The 17,527-nt window shown below is 43.7% G+C and overlaps 1 protein-coding gene across 1 annotated transcript in view; it reads right to left on the bottom strand.

The window, feature by feature from the left end:
- The window catches only part of FAM107B (family with sequence similarity 107 member B), a 58,519-nt gene extending 49,078 nt beyond the window's left edge, over positions 1 to 9,441 (bottom strand). Inside the window, exon 1 of the mRNA XM_087933923.1 lies at positions 9,359 to 9,441. The gene's annotated coding sequence lies outside the window, so the exon portion shown is untranslated. The remainder of the gene's footprint in view (positions 1 to 9,358) is intronic.
- Positions 9,442 to 17,527: the final 8,086 nt, after the last annotated feature.

Genomic DNA, 17,527 nt, shown 5'->3' with positions numbered 1-17,527 from the left:
ATCGCTATTACTATATCATATTCCTCTATCTGTCTACCTACCCGTCCATCCAACTGTTTAACATTATCTATCTAACTCTGTCTGTCTGTCTGTCTTTGTTCATGTTCTTTGCTGACAGAGGAAAAAGGCCTTCCTGGAACTTTAGGTGTCTCTTCTGACAGCCCTTCAAATCTTAGCATCCCACCAAATGTTCTCGCCTGCCTCGGTGGAGATAGCTGGCAGCCTGCATGAAAGCCATCAGTGGAAAGTAGCTGCTGCTGTAGCCTCATTTGAAACCTGACTTAATCCTTCGTGCCTGGTGCAATTATCCCCTACAGCTCCTGAGTGGCCTGGGGAAGATTCCTATAAGTGTAAGAAAGAGAAACACTCAGGGGGTCCAGCACAAAAGCCCCCTCCGAGCCCAGGAGGCCACCCATGCGCTGCTGGTAGATATGATTCATCTCTGCAACCACGATTACCTAACTTTCATTTTTTGTTGTAAATCTACTACAAGCTCAGCACATCACAAAGAGTTCTCCGTGCCAAGGAACAAGTGTCCCCAAAATAGATCAATGGGTGGATTTAAGCCAAGGGAAGTCCATGAAGGACGTTCCCCTCCCTCGGGATTCAAAGGGAGACCATCAGAGTCACTCAATCAAGCATGAAGGGTTGGCAGATGCAGTGGAAATGGTCACGTGTGTGTCGTGTGCGTAGAAGGAATATTTGCAGGTGGTTGAATCACTTCCGGAAGTTGTGGAAGCTCCACGTCATGCCCCTGTTAGAGTCGGACTCTGAGGGAAAGGAGGAACAGCCAACAGGGAGTGGAGGTGTGGCTCCTGAGGTTGTGGAGGAGGCTGGGGAAGGGCAGAGGCCGGCTGGGCAGTCAGAGGAGGACCCAGGCCCTTCCCCTATCCATCCTAGGACACGCAGGGAGGAACGGAGAAGGAAACAACTTGGCCTATGAGAGAGGAAGCGGCCATGATCCCCCTCATTGGTTGCAGCTGGGGAGAATAGTATATAAGAGAGATGGTTACAACACAGCGTTGCCAGAAGCAAAGCGTGTTTTATTCTGGGCTGAAGTTATCTTAGTTGGCAATCTTCCAACAGACTATACTTTGTTATCTCCTTGAAGTTGGTAATTATTTATCCTGGTCCATTGTGGAAATTCCTTCATTGTAGTTTGTTTTGGTTTTTTATTTCACCTCTAATCTGCTCATTGAGTTCGGACTGTATTGCTTTCTTTTGAAGACCATTTTTGAATACGTTTCATCTCCAACTGAGAATTATTAAAACATTGGGGCCAAGTTGGAGGCGTTAAAGGACATTTAGTTACGTTTTGGATTTTATTACATTTGTGTTACACTCCGGGCCGTCACACTCCAACAGTGGACGTTTTAAGAAGACACTGGGGAAGGATTTGTCTGAACTGGTATGGGGTTTCCTGCCTGAGCAGGGGCTGGACTAGATGACCTCCAAGGTCCCTTCCAACTCTGTTATTCTTCTTAGCATCATCCTACTTCAAGCTTTGGAATTGATGGATTATGTTGGTGTTAGGAAGCGATTCTATATTCAACTTAATAACAGTTCGTTTACTGACTCTAGAACACAACCGAAAACAGGGACTTATGACCGTTTTTCACACTTGCGACCGTTACAGGATCCCTGTGGTCACGTGATCAACATTCAGACGCTTGGCAAGTGACTCGTACTTATGACGGTGGCAGCATCCCGGGGTCACGTGATCCCCTTTTGCGACCTCCTGACAAGCAAAGTCAATGGGGAAGCCGTAACTCACTTAATGGCCGTGTTACTAACTTAACAATTGCAAGGATTCGCTTAACAACTGTGGCAGGAAAGATAGTAAAATGGGGCAAAACCCGCTTAACGGATGCCTCACTTAGCAACAGAAATGTTGGGCTCGACTGTAGTCGTAAGTCGAGGACTACCTGTGTTAGCTGAAGAGGAAGAACCATTGGATGCACCTGTCTCTCAATCTCTCAAATGAAGGAGGGGGGGAACTATCATTTTGCAGGGCTAGATATCTCTCTATAAATCAAAACAAAATTTCAAAAGCAGTTTTGCATCCGCCAATAATCAGCAACCTCTTGTAAATAAAAAAAAAAGCCTTCACCTATTTAACTAAAAATCCCTTTCTTGGGTTTATGCCCTATTTTTCCCTTTCAGAGGAGGAGGTGGAGGACCAATTGCCTCAACAGACAAAAATAAATCAGGACCACACCCTTTTATTACTCTTTTATGGCTTAATATTCTCTATATGCGCTTACACTAGAAACAACATTCTGCAAAGAGATTTTATATTTTCCAGGAATTGCTAGCAAGGAAAACAGCCGCGAGGAATGCTTCCTGGGGGTTGAAGTACCGGGTCTACTGATGTTCTTGAGATGTTGCAGAGCAAATGTGCGCATGGGAAAGGGTATGGATAACACTGGAGGCCAATATGATCACCCTCACTTATACCTCATTGCAATGAGATTGGGTTTGGTGAAGCTTTTAGCTTCTGTTCTCTGGAGAGTTAGCACAGCATTTAAGCTTCTCCACAAAGTGGTTTGGGTCAGAATCGAGAATAACAGAGTTGGAAGGGACCTTGGAGGTCTTCTAGTCGAACCCCCTGCCTCGAAAGACAAGGTCTTACTCAAGGTTTTTTTTGATGGGCTTCAAAAAAAGATTTGAATCCAGTCCAAGGAGAGTGAGTTGACCCAAAGGGGCGTGGCACAAAGACAACCCAGTCAGATAATCAGTAGGAGTCCCTTTATTAGCTCCAACTTTGCCCCCAATGTCCTGGTTGCCTTCTGGGCTGGAGAAAAACTCTCCCAGGAACAGCCTTGGGCTGCAGAGAATCAAGTCCAAAACATGGTCAACAAAAACTGTAACTATAAGTCCAATTAAGGCAAAATGAGGTCATTAGTCTGGCACGGAATGAGAAGGAATTCTAGACATGAAGGCATGGCAATAACTCAACACAGTTGGGAAGACACTAAGAGCAAAGATAGGCAAAGTCAACATAAGATAAACTCAAGTTTGCTCCCAGCAGCTGCTGCACTCGGCATGCATTTCTTTTAAAGTTTCTTCCCAGCTAATGAAGGGAATCAGGGCCCTTTGCTCCCCCGTAGGCCATGCATTCCGCATTGCTCTCTTATCCATTCCCTGTGTGCCCTAGGATGACAAGGGTGTGGGCCTGGGTCTTCCTCTGAACTCCCTCTTCCTTGTTCTACCTCTCCCCTGCTCTGCCCAGCCAGACTTTGCCCTCCTCCAGTTCTCTCCACAGCCAACGGAGCCACACTCCCACTCCCTGTCAGCTGTTCGTCTTCCTCCTTGGATTCAGACTCCGACAGGGTCATGACAGAGAGAGAATTCCACAGTCTTCCACAATATCTCGTGCCATAAAATGTTCCAGTTCTGTCCTAACAAAGTACATATCTCTTAAAGAATAATCTCCTACTTCATCAGGTGGTTAGACTAGATAACCTCCCTGGTCCCTTTTAGCCCTATCATTCTATGTTTTAGTCCAGTATCCCTCAAGCTTATTCACCATTCTGAAAATATTGTCCTTCCTTGTTCAAAGGCCAGGCTGGCATAGATTCACTCAGAGAAACTCTAACAAATAAATAAATATTGGACAAGCAGAGGAAAGTCAAATACAAAGATTTGGGAAATAACCACTGATATATTTCTCAGTCCTCAGACACAATTAAACACAAGTTTGTTGAAGTATCAACTGTATAAATGTATATAAAGCTAGATTTACATTTTTGGGGGTGGGGATCACTTGACTTTCTTCCCATTTGGGGACTTCCAAACTAAACGTAGACCATGGCCTGGAATAAGAGGGATACGTATTCTTTGAAATATTTACACCATAAGTTCATCCTAGATCAATGATTAGAATAGAACAGGACAGGAATAGAATTCTTTATTGGCCAAGTGTGGTTGGACACACAAGGAATCTGTCTTGGTGTAAATACCCTCAGTATACATGAAAGAAAAGATTATACAAATCTCTGCAAATGGACGAAGACAGCCTCTTCAACTCAGCAATTCCTAGATACAGGAATTAGAGGAAATAACTTGTTTTCTCTTTTCCTTAATCAGAGCATCACTGTATTTGCATCTATTGTGGCTGTTTATGTGCAGGTTCTTACAGATTCAGTGTAAGAAAACTGGACACGAGATTTGTAGTGGACTTCCTTGGTTATTTTTGAAGACGTTTTGCTTCTCACCCAAGGAGCTTCTTCAGCTCTGACTGGATGATGGGAAATGGAAGGATTTATACTCATTGCAGAAAACTAGTCATTTGCTTCCTTTTAGAGAGACGTTGAGGCCGCTTTGTCTGCTTTTTGAAAAAACCGGAAAGTCGAGGTGCCTCTTGAGAAAGCACCTTTGGGACCACCATCACACGTGGATGACTGAAAATCTCCATGGCCATTAAGCTCTGAACACCCTTTGAAGGGACACACGTGTGTGAACACAGACTCATCCCCAACAGCCTGAGCCTGAAGGGATAAATCTCCAAGCGGCCCCAACGACCCTCGAAAAAGGATGCAAATGACCAGCTGTCTGCAAGGAGTGTAAATCCTTCCCTTCCCAGAGAGAGAGAGAGAGAGAGAGAGAGAGAACTTCCAGCATGTGGGAGGTAGGGGAAAAAGAGAGATAAATATTGCTGGAAACTGAAATAAAAAACATCTGGGGGGGAAAAACTCCCCTTGCAATAAAATTCGAAGTGGTCTCCCACAGGCATGTGCCAAATAATTAAAAAGGCTCTGATTGCACAGAATTCTTTGCAATTACAGGAAAGGGAGCTCGATGCCTCTTGTAAACTCCACATTATTTAAACCGTTTAAGAGGAACCATCCAGCAACGCCTCTTTTTTCCAACACAATACCTCCTACTGGAAAGGACCTCACAGAGAAGCTTGTAGATTTTGCTTTCCCAGATCCAGAGAGCAATCAAGATTAAAAAAAAAAGAGAGAGAACATCCTGCCACATCTGGCTGGAGCTGCTCATTATGTGCAAAAAAAAAAACAACCCTCCCACGGATGAAGGTGGGAGGAATAGAAAAGGCTGCAAATTTTTCAGAGCTGGTGGCTGCAACGGATTAAAAATCGGCTGCGCCTGCCAGATTCAGGATCGCTGGATCCCACAGGCACGAGGCAGATCGATTTAAAGAGTTATCCCTCCTGAGGTCCAACGTCCAAAGCAGAGAGATGCCATCATGACATGGTGCTCGTTGTAATGTTGCACCCACATACACAAGAGGGGGCAGAGTTTAATTAAATTTAGTTAATATTTGGCCTTATTAGTAGTCCTAGATATTTGGGGTATTGAAATTGTGGTGGAATAATGAGTAATTTTTAAAATATTAAAATATTAGTGACTTGGGGGATAGCAAATACATGGCGCAAAGAAATGCTTATGTTTAAATGAATTAATGGAGAAAAATCATAAATAATCATAAAGAGAGAATAGTATTGTTGTAGTTGGAAGATTAGGATTGTGTATACTTATTTGTATTATTATTGTTAGCATTGTTTAAAAGGGACATTGATCCAGTCAATACATTGTCCATAAAATATGCATGGTGTGAAAGGAAAACTGCAAATAAAACATGATTTTTTTAAAAAGTGGGGGCAGAGTTTTCACTTAGTGCCAAAGTGTTGTTTTTGTCATTTCCCTCTTCCCTTACATGTTTTGGGTTTATTGGGGGCTGTGGAGGAGATGTGGTTAAAATAACCAAACCGGCTCTCCGTCAATTCTGAAGATCTGTTTTCCGCAAAGGTTCACTGACCACAGAAAACAAACAAGTCATTTGGATTCAAATGAAAAAGAAAAGTAAGAAGATGAAAGAGAAGTGAGTTGAATTCTTACTACATGGAGAGATGCTTTACATAGGATCAATGACAGAAAAATAATGGCATTGTTTTGAAAATCTTGCCATTTGCTGCTCAGCCTGTCATTAGCACCCATTACCAGTAATCATCTCAGCTTACTGGAATTTCTGATGCCAAGCGGTGCAGTTATAAAACGTGGCCTGAAGCCTTAGTAAGGCCGTACCTGGAATCCTGCAACCAGTTTTGGCTACCACATTACAAAAAGGAGGTTAAGATTTGGGGGAAAGTGCTGAGAAGAGCAACTGAGATGATTGAAGGCTCGGAGGCTAAAACATACGAAGAAGGGTTGCAGGAATTGGGTATGGGTAGTTTAGTGAAAAGAAGGACTACGGTGACTTGATAAGAGAGACTTCAAATATTTGGTGGGGCTGCCACAAAGAAGAGGAGATCAACCTATTTTCTAAAACACCAAAAAGCGAGACAAGAAGCAACAGATAGAAACTCACCAAGGAGAGAAGCAACTCGGAATTAAGAAGAAACTTCATAACAGTGAGGACAATTAACCAGTGGAAGGACTTGCCTGCAGAAGTTGTAGGAGCTTTTTAAGAAGAGACTGGGCAGCCATTTGTCTGGAATGGTATCTGGTCTCCTGCTTGAGCAGGGGGCTGGACTAGGAGACCTTCAGGGTCCCTTCCAGTTTTATTCCGAATGGAATTGAACATCATGTAACCGCAGCATGGGGCTTCTGGCAGTCCCTGTCAACACTGAGACAAATTCCTTGTGTGTCCGATCACACGTGGCCAAATGAAGTGTTCTGTTCCGTTCTGTTCTAACCAGGGACCGTGGGTGTCATTGTACAGGAAGAGGCCGGACTCCAAGGTGAGAGCTACTGGCAGGTGATGGGTCCTTCTGGGCACGGATTCTTCCTCAACCGTTTTCCTTGGCACCCATCAGCATTTAATTTCTTTCATTAAAACTAAATGAATAGAAATGTATTGCCAGAACTGCTCCGAGCGCTCTCTTTCCCCTGGATGAAGGCAAGAGGGCTGCAGGGCAGGGCGGCGTTTTCCCTGCGAGTTGTTTCTACTTGCCCAGGAAACACAACGTGAAATACAAATGAGGATTTGCAGGATATTTGGGCGGTAAACCGGTATTTTGTGAGCCTGGCAATCGCCTGTGGGAGAGTGTGCCCATAACATGACCTCAAAAAGTCCAGAAGGTGCTCAGCAACCACACCTGCAAAAGGGACACTTGTGGTTTTGGTGGCAGCAGCTTGAATGGGGTGCAGAGGAAGACTCCAACTCCTGTGTCCTTCAGCTTTGACCCAACTTCCATCAGATACACACAACCAGTGCACCTTTCTTCCAAAGGGGCGTAGGGAACATACCACCCATTTTGTGCACCGTTTTCGTGCACAAAAGCTGCCAGCACTGCCCACCGCTGTGCAAGGTGCTAAGATCTGTAGCTTAGCAACATCTGGAAGATAAACTTTTCCAGTTTCTGTGGAATATTATGGGGGTTATTTTATGTAAAATATTTAGATCTCTCTTTTTATTTATACAAATGCCCAAGTCCACATTTCTTACAAGTGCTTATTCCAAAGACATCAGAGGAAGAAAGGGGAGGAGAGGATGAGAAGGAAGAGAGGGAAGGAAAGAAGGTAAAAAGAGAGGGCAAGAAGGAAGGAAGGATGGAGGAAGGAAAAGAAGGAAGGAAAGAAAGAGAGGGAGGGAAGTAGAGGAAGGAAGGATGGAAGGAAGGAAAAATGAAAGGAAGGAAGGGGTAAGGAGGAGATGGGATGGTGGGAAGGAAGGAAGAAAGGAAAGGAAGAAGAGAGGGAGGGAAGTGAAGGAAGGAAGGGACAATTAGCTATTACAGGAAGTAGTTAAAAAAACTACCCCAGCATACCTTTTAATAAGTAATCTATTATAACCAGATGCCTAAAAGATGACATTGAAGAATCCTAGAGAGAATGTTCTACAGAAAGACCACACAACAGCAGGATTGATGCCTGAGAAAATCCCCTCTTTTTGAGGGAGAAGGCTGGGCATTGAGGCAAGATTTGGAAATGCGCAGACTTATGTAAAAAATCCAGGGACTCTTCACTATCTTAGAGAAAATACTTGTACTCCCATTTGATGTGATTATGGTTTGGAAGCTACAGCAGAATGTTGTGAAAAGCAAACTCCGGGATCTTAAATTATTCCACAGAGGGTGCCCTTGGCTTTGACACGCTGTGGAATTTTTTGGATAAAGGAAATCAACCGTTATTCTCATTCGTTGAGCACCTCCATAAATCATTTCCCTTCTCTTAAAATAACAGAGTGGACTTTTCCGTGTGACCAAGTAAATTGCAGGCTCATCTTTGCTGGGCCCTGAATTCATTTCTGGAAAACTACCGTATATGTTAAGCCACTTTGTGTTTTGTTGAACTAGGGAACCCAAATCGACAAAATGTCACAGCTCTATTTTACTTCTGGAAAAAACAGCAACTCAGCAGAACAACAACCCATCAGAATTGTAGTATTTGAGGAGTAGTGAACTATGCCCAGAATTATTTGTGCCAGGAAGATTCCATCTAGTGGTCTAAACTTTTTTTTTTAAGTTTGTTTTTACAGAGAAAAACAACCTGGACTGAGAAAGTTACATCCATGGCCGTGGGGGTTTGTTTTAAAGAAATGGGAAACTCCTAAGTAGTTAGTAGCTAGAATTCACTAACACGGTGTTGTCAGCCAATCCACGCTTTAAGATGTGTGGACTTCAACTCTCAGAAATCCCCCTGGTTGGGGAATCTGTGGGAGTTGAAGTTCACCGTCTTAAAGTTGCCAGATTTGAAAAAAGACTGATGTCGATCATCAAAGTGTCCCTTTGCTCAGTTAGGGAGTTAAAAATCAAAAGGGCTCTCTCTGTCCCTGTCTCTCTGTCCCCGTCTATCTTTTTGTGTCTGTCTCTCTGTCTTTCGGTCTCTGTCTCTCTCTCTGTGTCTCTATCTCTCTCTCTCTCTGTCACTCTCTGTGTGTCTCTGTCTCTCTCTGTCTCTGGGTCTCTGTGTCCCCCTGTCTCTGTCTGTCTGTCTGTCTCTCTCTCTCTCTCTCTCTCTGTGTCCCCCTGTCTCTCTGTGTCTCTCTGTCACTCTCTGTCTGCCTCTCTGTCTGTCTCTCTGTGTCTCTGTCTCTCTCTCACACGCACACACACATGCACACACAGAGGATGTTTGTAATTTGATTATTTGGGGACCTGATGCCGCTGATTTCTTTAATGAAAATGCTCCCTAAGAGTCGTTTGTTCCCCTGAAGCTTCACATACAGAAAACAATATGTTGTGTGATGTTAAAGAAAACTTAGGTGGGGCGATATATAGCTTTCTCCCTTTGCATCCGGACCCGCTCTTAATGCAGTGCAATTCCCTGGCTGATCTTAGCCAGCCGCCTTGGCAAGGATTTTGAGGCCTGACAAACAGGCCTTCTTCCTTGCCAGAGATCCGTTTTTGTGCATGATATAATTGCCAAGCAATAAATATTTAATGGATCATACCTGCAAACTGATCATCGTCGGAGGGTGGGAAACCTGAAAGCTTGAATAATTCCACTTGTTTTCTGTCTTGCTTCTCCTCTCGTGTAGTTACCAATGGTAACAAGGGAAAAAAGGAGAGAGAGAGAGAGAGAGAGAGAGAGAGAGAGAGAGAGAGAAAATAAAAGCAACATATTAATAAAATTGTTGATCAATTAAGAATCAATATTATTCAGGAATTAATATACTTTCAAGATGGCCTTTTAACGCCTTTTCTCCTTTTAAGCTGGTAGAAGATAATAAAAGTATTGAACTTTTTAAAGTTTTAGAACCAGGGGGCGTGTATCCTTTCCCCCCCCTTGTGTCTCTGAGCTGAATATCTTCAACAGCAATCTACAGAGGGCAGGAATGCTCCGAGTTCAACGTGAAGAGAATAACTGGGGAAAACCCACTTCTATAATTTTACAATTCCAATTTAGAAGACAACTTGATACAGGCAGCCTTCAACTTTCACCTGGAAACGGAATCAGGATTTCCGTTGCTAAGCAAGGCGGTTGCTCAGTGAGACACACCTGATTTTATGACCTTTTCTTTTTTGCCATGCTGGTCGAGCAAATCCCTGTTGTTCTTAAGTGAATCCCGAGGTCATTAAGCGAATCTGGCCTCCCCAATTGACTTTGGTTATGGGAAAGCTTTGCGGTGGGGAGATCGCAAAAAACCATCATTGACCTCAGGATGCTGCAGCCATTGTAAATACACATGAGTTGCATCCAAAATTTGATCATGTGACACCCCCCAGCTCTGATGGTCTTTAAGTGTGAGGACAGACTGTAAGTCATTTTATAGTCATTGCAACTACAAAGGGTTGCTATAAACAAATGGTCATAAGTCAGGAACTACCTTAATGTTCCATGAACGTAACAGGGGAAAATGGACAAAACAATTTATTTTGTTTCAATAGGAAAATGGAAAATTTAGCTTGCATCATTTAATTGTTCCTTGTCCTTAAAAGAATTGTGACATATCTTGCTCCTGTACAAAGGTTTCGCTTAGTTTTGCCACCTGCCCAATACCAGAATATCTGCTTATATGCCAGGCTCTTGTTTTGCACAAGTGTATAAAAATCACAAGAGCCAATACAAGGAATGTATATAAATAAAAGCGAAAGACCACTCAGGCATCATCACAAAATCTCCAGAACCATCAAGCCTGCAAACTTGAAATTTGGCCCATAGGTTCCTCTTGGCTTCTAGGGGCTCACTAAGAAAGGGTTTTTCTAAATGACCATCAGAGCATTTAGAGTATTTCCTATATTATTATTATTATTATTATTATTATTATTATTATTATTATTATTATTATTATTATTATTATTAACACACTCTGATGCTAAGGAGTTCGACTCCCCCTCCCCACCTGAAAAGAAATCTCTTCCAAAGGCAAAACACAAGCAGAGGAGAGGAGGTTCAGTTTTAGTTTCACAGCAGCACCAAGCAGCTTTACTACAGAATAGTTGAGCTAAGCCATGCCCAGGCTCCTTGCTGTCTCCTTCTTGCTCACACAGCAAATACTATTTCAGTTTCCAAACAGCCCTCAACTCTCTCACACACTGACAGGATGCTAGCCAGGTGAATACATCCAGGTGGATGCTGGTAGGCAGAGGCAGGAATTTTCTTTTTCTTATTTTCCTCCCTAAAAACTAAGCCTGATCACATAGTTTTGTAGCGAAGCATGGGTACAGAGCTAGTAAATTCTATGTGAAGTCCCATAGGCAAGAGCCCACGGAATCAATAAGACATTTTGGATGTGATTAAGCATGGGTTTGCTGTCCAGAATGATCTATTTTACCATGCCATTTATATTTATGAGTAAGATTATAATGTGGATACTGTGACACGGGAGTTTGACCTGCTCCCTCTCGGATCTGGGTCGGTTCGCCCCCTTCCCTTGGGGAATCACTTTATTGGTGGCAAATTTAACATGAACACCGACTGGGTCTTGAACAGTAAATAAAATACCAATAATAAAATAAAGTAGAATTCTGTGAACTCTGACTTGAGTTCATTCAGACTTTCAGACCTCAATGTGTCATTATTTACCTTCTGGATTGATATCTGCTTGTTATATACCTTCTGAATGATAAATATTAAAAACCTGAAAAACCTCCAGCCTTAAAATTAACCAAGAACTAGAACAAAAAGGGACTAGATACGAAAATAGGATGGAGGTGGGATCTCCTAATCAACTCCTGATATTGGAATGATGCTTCATCACAATTACATAGTGTTATTCCCAGCGGTACTATTGGGAAAATGCTAACCACTTCTAAAAATTATTTCAAGTTTGATCAGGGCTCCGAGGATAGATATCCATCCACAGGCTGATCAGAAGTAGTATTCAGCCGGTTCAGACCGGTTCTCGCATTCCTGTAGCGGCAAGTTTGAGTAGTTTGGAGAACCGGCAAATACCACTTCTGACTGGCCCTGCCCACCCACCCACCCCTGCCTTATCCTGTCCTATATTCCCCTGTTTTTTAGATCAGCTGATTCGGGTGGCCGCGCCTCAGCTGAGCTAAAAAGCAGCTTACCTCACCAGCGCCGGCAAAGGGCGTTTTTTTCATTGCTGGGCGCATGTGCAAAGCGAAGCGCTCTATCGTAGAACTGGTGGGAAAAAAATTTGGAATCCCACTACTGATGCTGGCCAAGATGGCAGCTGTCACTACAGGACCAAAGCTCCATTCTGACTTGCAACAAGCCACGTACGAGGGTTCATTTATTTTAGTTTTCGGTGTTCTGTGAAAAGCCATCCCATGTGTCCGGAGCCAAGGATCAAGGCCAGGTATTAAGTTGCAATTCAAAAGATTTATCGATCGAGCCTATACACAAGAATCTAGTCAAGTAAAATTCAATATTAATGTGATGACCCCGGGTGGGATACAAAAGCAGCAAAGTCACAAAAATAGGCAAAGTCCCTTTATTTTCCTTGGCCTCCAAGGTCCAATTATCATTGACTGGAGAAAAAACGCTCCCACACACACAGCTGCAAAAAGGAAGAATTTCCGTTCAAACTCAAAATACATATAAATTATAAATAGAAAAAAAACAACACAAACCACACTGAAGCAATTAATGAGACAAGTCATGATAAGGGCTTGAAGACATCCACAGATATCAAAATACACACACTGGGAAGGACGCCAGAGCTCAGATAAGAGCGGACAGACTAGAATATTCATGCTTTGCTTCCAGCACTGGGCCATGCGCAGTTTGTCCTTTCAAACAGTCCTCACAGCTGCAGTCCATAAAGGGGATCAGGGCCCTTTCCTCCCCCATAGACCATGCCACTCACATTTCTCCCTTATCTGCTCCTCCCTGCATGCCCTAGGATGAAGAGGGTGTGGGCCTGGGTCTTCCTCTGAATGCCCCGGTGGCCTGTGCCCTTCCCCAGTATCCTCCACAACCTCTGGAGCCACACTCCCACTCCCTGTCAGCTGTTCCTCCTCTCCCTCGGAGTCAGATTCTAACAGGGGCATGACAATTACATTGATGCCAGATAAGGGGCAACGGAATTCCAGATGGGTTGGATTTAGATCGTTTATGGCAATGTAAGGATTCCAAACTGATGGCATGCTTAACTCCACTCACCCCAGCTCTCCTGCTCTTCTCCTACACATTGCATTTTATTTGTAGTACATTCTGGTCTACAGTTGTTCATTGTCAACTAGGGACAAACATATCATGAAATATTTAGCCTGATGACTAAACCTTAATCCCTGGAGCCATTTTTTAGCCGGCTAGTCTCTAGATATCTGCATAAACATTGTTAGCATCCCAAACCAGCTGGAAGTTGCAGGCAACTGCAGAAAATTGGCCCAAAAGGGGTGAAAAAAATTATTCTACAGCTTGAAGAGTAACCAAATAGCATTCTTGTATATCCCTAACCATTTAAATTCCCTTGCAACAGTTCAGTAGTGAAGCAAAATTAATACCAGAGATTGACAAAAAGAGAAACGGAGCTAGCACTGCTGTTTTTAGTTCAAGTCACCAGTACAGGAAAAGAAAGAAAGAACTCCATCTTCCAGCACAAGGCAACATCTTTGTATATTTAGCATTTTTCAAGTCTTTTTCCCATGTCATTCATTTCCTGCCTTCACGGGAAATGTGACGTCAGTGGAAATCTTGATATGGCTGAAGAAAAGAAATATCAAACTGAAGTCGGATAGAATTTTTAAAAGCTTGCTGGATTCCTATTTCTTTTTTTCTTTTTAACTGGAGAATGTTCCAAGCCAGGGGTATCCAAACTTGGCAACTTTAAGACTTGTGGACTTCAGCTCCCAGAATCCCACAGCCAGCCATGCTAAAGAGAGAGAGAGAGAGAGAGTGCAAGAGAGTCCATGTATAATTCTGTACCTACACTAGCTTGCAAAATTATTTCCTGAGCAAAACAACTTTTAAAATCCAGTCCGTTCAGTGTCATCAGGGCAACAGTTCTGGACAAACAAAACAACACCTCACACTGTGAGGGTTGTGCAGTATTTCAGAGAGGCCTTTCATCTCACAAAGCTTTGCTCGGAGTTTAGGTTGAAAAGAAACTGCTGAATCAGTAGAAAGTGGAGATTGAAGCCTCGCATTCGGTTCCGGAAATGCAAAGAGCTCGTTAACGCTTGATGAGTTAAAAAAGAAAAAAAAAAGAAAAAGCACAAATGTACAAAACAGCTGTCTAAATGGAAGAGGCGGGACGGGATCTTCTTCCCAAGGTCTGCTTGGATGATCTGCATCAAAGCAGCGCTTCGGACTGGATTGCAGCCAATCGACGGGCCTGCTCTGGATCCGAGTCAGGATGGCCACCTTGGAAGGGAGACAGCCGGGTCACTTCAGGGTAGCCGTGCTCCAAGCATTGCACCAGTGAGGGCGAACCCTGTTGTTGTGATGGGCTAAAAGCGTGCACGCACATGCCAGCACCCACAATGCAATGCGCCCAGCCACCCCCATGCATACCTGTGCAACACCCCCTGCCCTCTGACCTGCCTTGTGCATGTGTGAGCCTCCCAGCTGATTTTCAGCCCATTTGAGGCCTTTTTCAGCCTCCCAGAGGCTCAGGGGAAGCCTCTGCAAACTCAGGAGGCTGAAAAACGGGCCTTCCGAAAATACCGGATGTGACAAAACCCATTTTTTGTCCTCCAAAGGCTGCAGAGGCTTCCCTCGAGCCTCCGGGAGGCTGACAAAGGCCTCAAACGGGCCAAAAATCAGCTGGGAGGTGCACGCATGCGTAGTGCAGGGAAGTTTGGCTGGTACGTAATGAATTTCTCGCTTAGCAGTACAAATTTTGGAGTCAGTTGTGGTTGTAAGTGGAGGACTACTTGTCCTCCAACGAATGCACTCTCACAACACAACTGGGTGTCCACTTAATTTCCTCCCAAGTATCATTTGAAGTCACACCACCCTTGACAGATTCAACATGCTTCCCTTTTCCATTTATTCAAAAGGAATCCCAGCAGATCGGATTCCCAGAAAAGCCTCAGAAAATAGTGACATTTAATCAGACTTTTATCAATGATTTTTTTTCTGCCTGGAACAGAAATAAACTTGGGATGGATTAAATTAGAACAGATTGTGGAATGGAAATTCCTGCTCCTTGGAATATTGCTTCAGGGCCGCATACGATACAGAGAGGGTATTTTCTTTTGATATTTGGATACTCTACCCAGAGACTGTTGTCTTTTTATGGTTCTTGGTCTGGGAAAAACAAACACGAACTCACAAAACTGCTCTAGAAAATATAGTACAGCATTTCCTGTGATGATGGGCGTGGCACAAAGGCAACACAATCAGATAATCAGTAGAAGTCCCTTTATTATCTTCCACTTTGCCCCCAATGCCCTGGTTACCTTCTGGCCGGAGAAAAACTCTCCCAGGAACAGCCTTGGGCTGCAGAGAATCAAGTCCAAAACATGGTCAACAAAAACTGTAACTAAAAGTCCAATCAAGGCAAGCTGAGGTGATTAGTTTGGCAGGGCAGGAGCAAGAATTCCAGACGTGAAGGAATTGTAGTAACTCAACACAGTTAGAAAGACGCCAGGAACACAGATAACCACAGTCAACACAAGATAAATTCATGTTTGATCCCAGCAGATGCAGCACTCAACTTGCAACTCTTTTAAACTCTCTTTTCAAGTGTGGCTAATGAAGGGAATCAGGGCCCTTTCCTCCTCCATAAGCTATGCAAGCCACATTGCTCCCTTCTCTGTTCTTCCCTGCATGCCCTAGGATGAAGAGTGGGTGGGCCTGGGTTTCCCTCTGAATTCCCTCTCCTTGTTCTACCTCTCCCCCGCTCTGCCCAGCTGGACTTTGCCCTTCCCTAGTTTCCTCCACAGCCAAGAGAGTCACACTTCCACCCCCTGTCAGCTGTTCATCTTCCTCCTCGGATTCAGACTCCGACAGGCGCATGACAATTTCCATAAGGGGCACATCTGCCTGGATTCTTCATCAGGATGCGCGTGGAGTGTTTTTCAAGTTGGATGCAGCTGTAATTAATCTCCCAACTTGTCAGTAACTAGAAAGATACTTACTGAGTTCTGACTTCGGGAGTTGTACAATGCTGTGAACATCTTTTATACTTGTCAAAATATACAAATAAATCTGTCCTGAAATGAGTTCGTAAGTTTGTTCCTGTCTCAGTTCACACAATTCTTTTCCAGGATATCTACTCTTCCAAACTCTCCAGATAATACCTCTGCATGGAAAACAAAGTACAAACTAAACTAAGCAGCTGGAAGTTACAGGCCTGTTGAATTAACTAGTCAACTAAATTAATTCAACAGGTAGGTTGCGTTGTCTTCTCCTGGAGTGGTAGCCCCCAAATATTGATGTTTTAGCCAATCGCATTGCATAAAGAAGGAGAAAGAAAGAGGAAGATGAGATTTAAGGAGTTGTCGCTACCTATTTGCCCATCAAAATGGCTTCTAAAAGACTCAGCGGTAATTATTATCCTACAGTTGGACTTAAGCATAGTACACAAAATTATCTGCTACAATGTCCTACCAGTCAACGAATACTTCAGCTTCAACCATAACAATACAAGAGCACACAACAGACACAAACTCAATGTTAATCACTCCAAACTCGATTGCAGAAAGTACGACTTCAGCCACAGAGTGGTCAAGGCCTGGAATGCACTCCCTGACTCTGTTGTCACATCCTCTAACCCCCCCACTCCTTTAACCTTAAATTATCCACTATGGACCTCACCCCATTCCTAAGAGGTCTGTAAGGGGCGTGCATAAGTGCACCATCGTGCCTACCATCCCTGTCCTATTGTCCCCATTTATTCGTACCTATTTCCCGTATTCTTACTCATGTTTATGCTTATACCTATTATTTTGTAAGCGATTGACAAATCAAATAAAGAAAGAAGGAAATATTGGATCAACACGGACGTGACACAAACTCATCTTGTTTGTTTAACGCACTGAGATTACCATATTCCTTACTTATTGTTACCATCTGTGAGTGGTTTGTGAGGACTTTTTTTTTCCTTTTTCAAAAAACATTTTCTCTGGGTTTTGCGTTATAGTTTCCCCACTAACAATATGCCGAGCCCGTCTCCCCTCTATATATTTTTTCTGCTGGGAGACCATTCTTTTGTTCAACTCTTTGTCAAGAAGGAACGAGCCGGCCTCTGCTCCTGCCCCATCTGCAAAGTATTCCCAACACAATTGAAACCCAAACCCAGGTTTTTCTGATTTTGAACCTCCACAAATGGAAGATTCCTCCAGCCTGGGGCTGGTTATAGACAGGGAGGCCTGGAATTCACTAAGAGAACCAGATCCCAGTGGAGAGCTACTTTGGAAAATGCAAACCAGAGGTTGTCTCCTCCTCCTGAAATGTGTCCCAGTTCCTGAGCTCCCTTTCTTCCAGGTTTTCCTTGGAGGTGAAATCAGACGGTCCTTGACTTACAACCACAATTAAGCCCCAAATATCTGTTGCTAAGTGACACGTTTGTTCAATGAGCTTGGTCCCATTTTGCAACCTCTTGTTGTGGCCTGTTGGCCTCTGGCACCTTTAGCAGTGAATCAGAGGAGGAGGAGGAGGAGGAGGAGGAGGAGGAGGAGGAGGAGGAGGAGGAGGAGGAGGAAGGCGTGGGAGTCAGGGCCAGCATCAGGGCAACCTGGGAGCTCCAAGGGGGAAGAGGGTA

Source organism: Pseudonaja textilis, chromosome 5, assembly GCF_049901715.1.
Source record: "Pseudonaja textilis isolate UNSWEBS1 chromosome 5, rPseTex1.2, whole genome shotgun sequence".
In the NCBI taxonomy this organism is placed as follows: Eukaryota; Metazoa; Chordata; class Lepidosauria; order Squamata; family Elapidae; genus Pseudonaja; species Pseudonaja textilis.
Note: the sequence above shows the minus strand (reverse complement) of the source record. Positions and strands in the feature narration are given on the sequence as shown.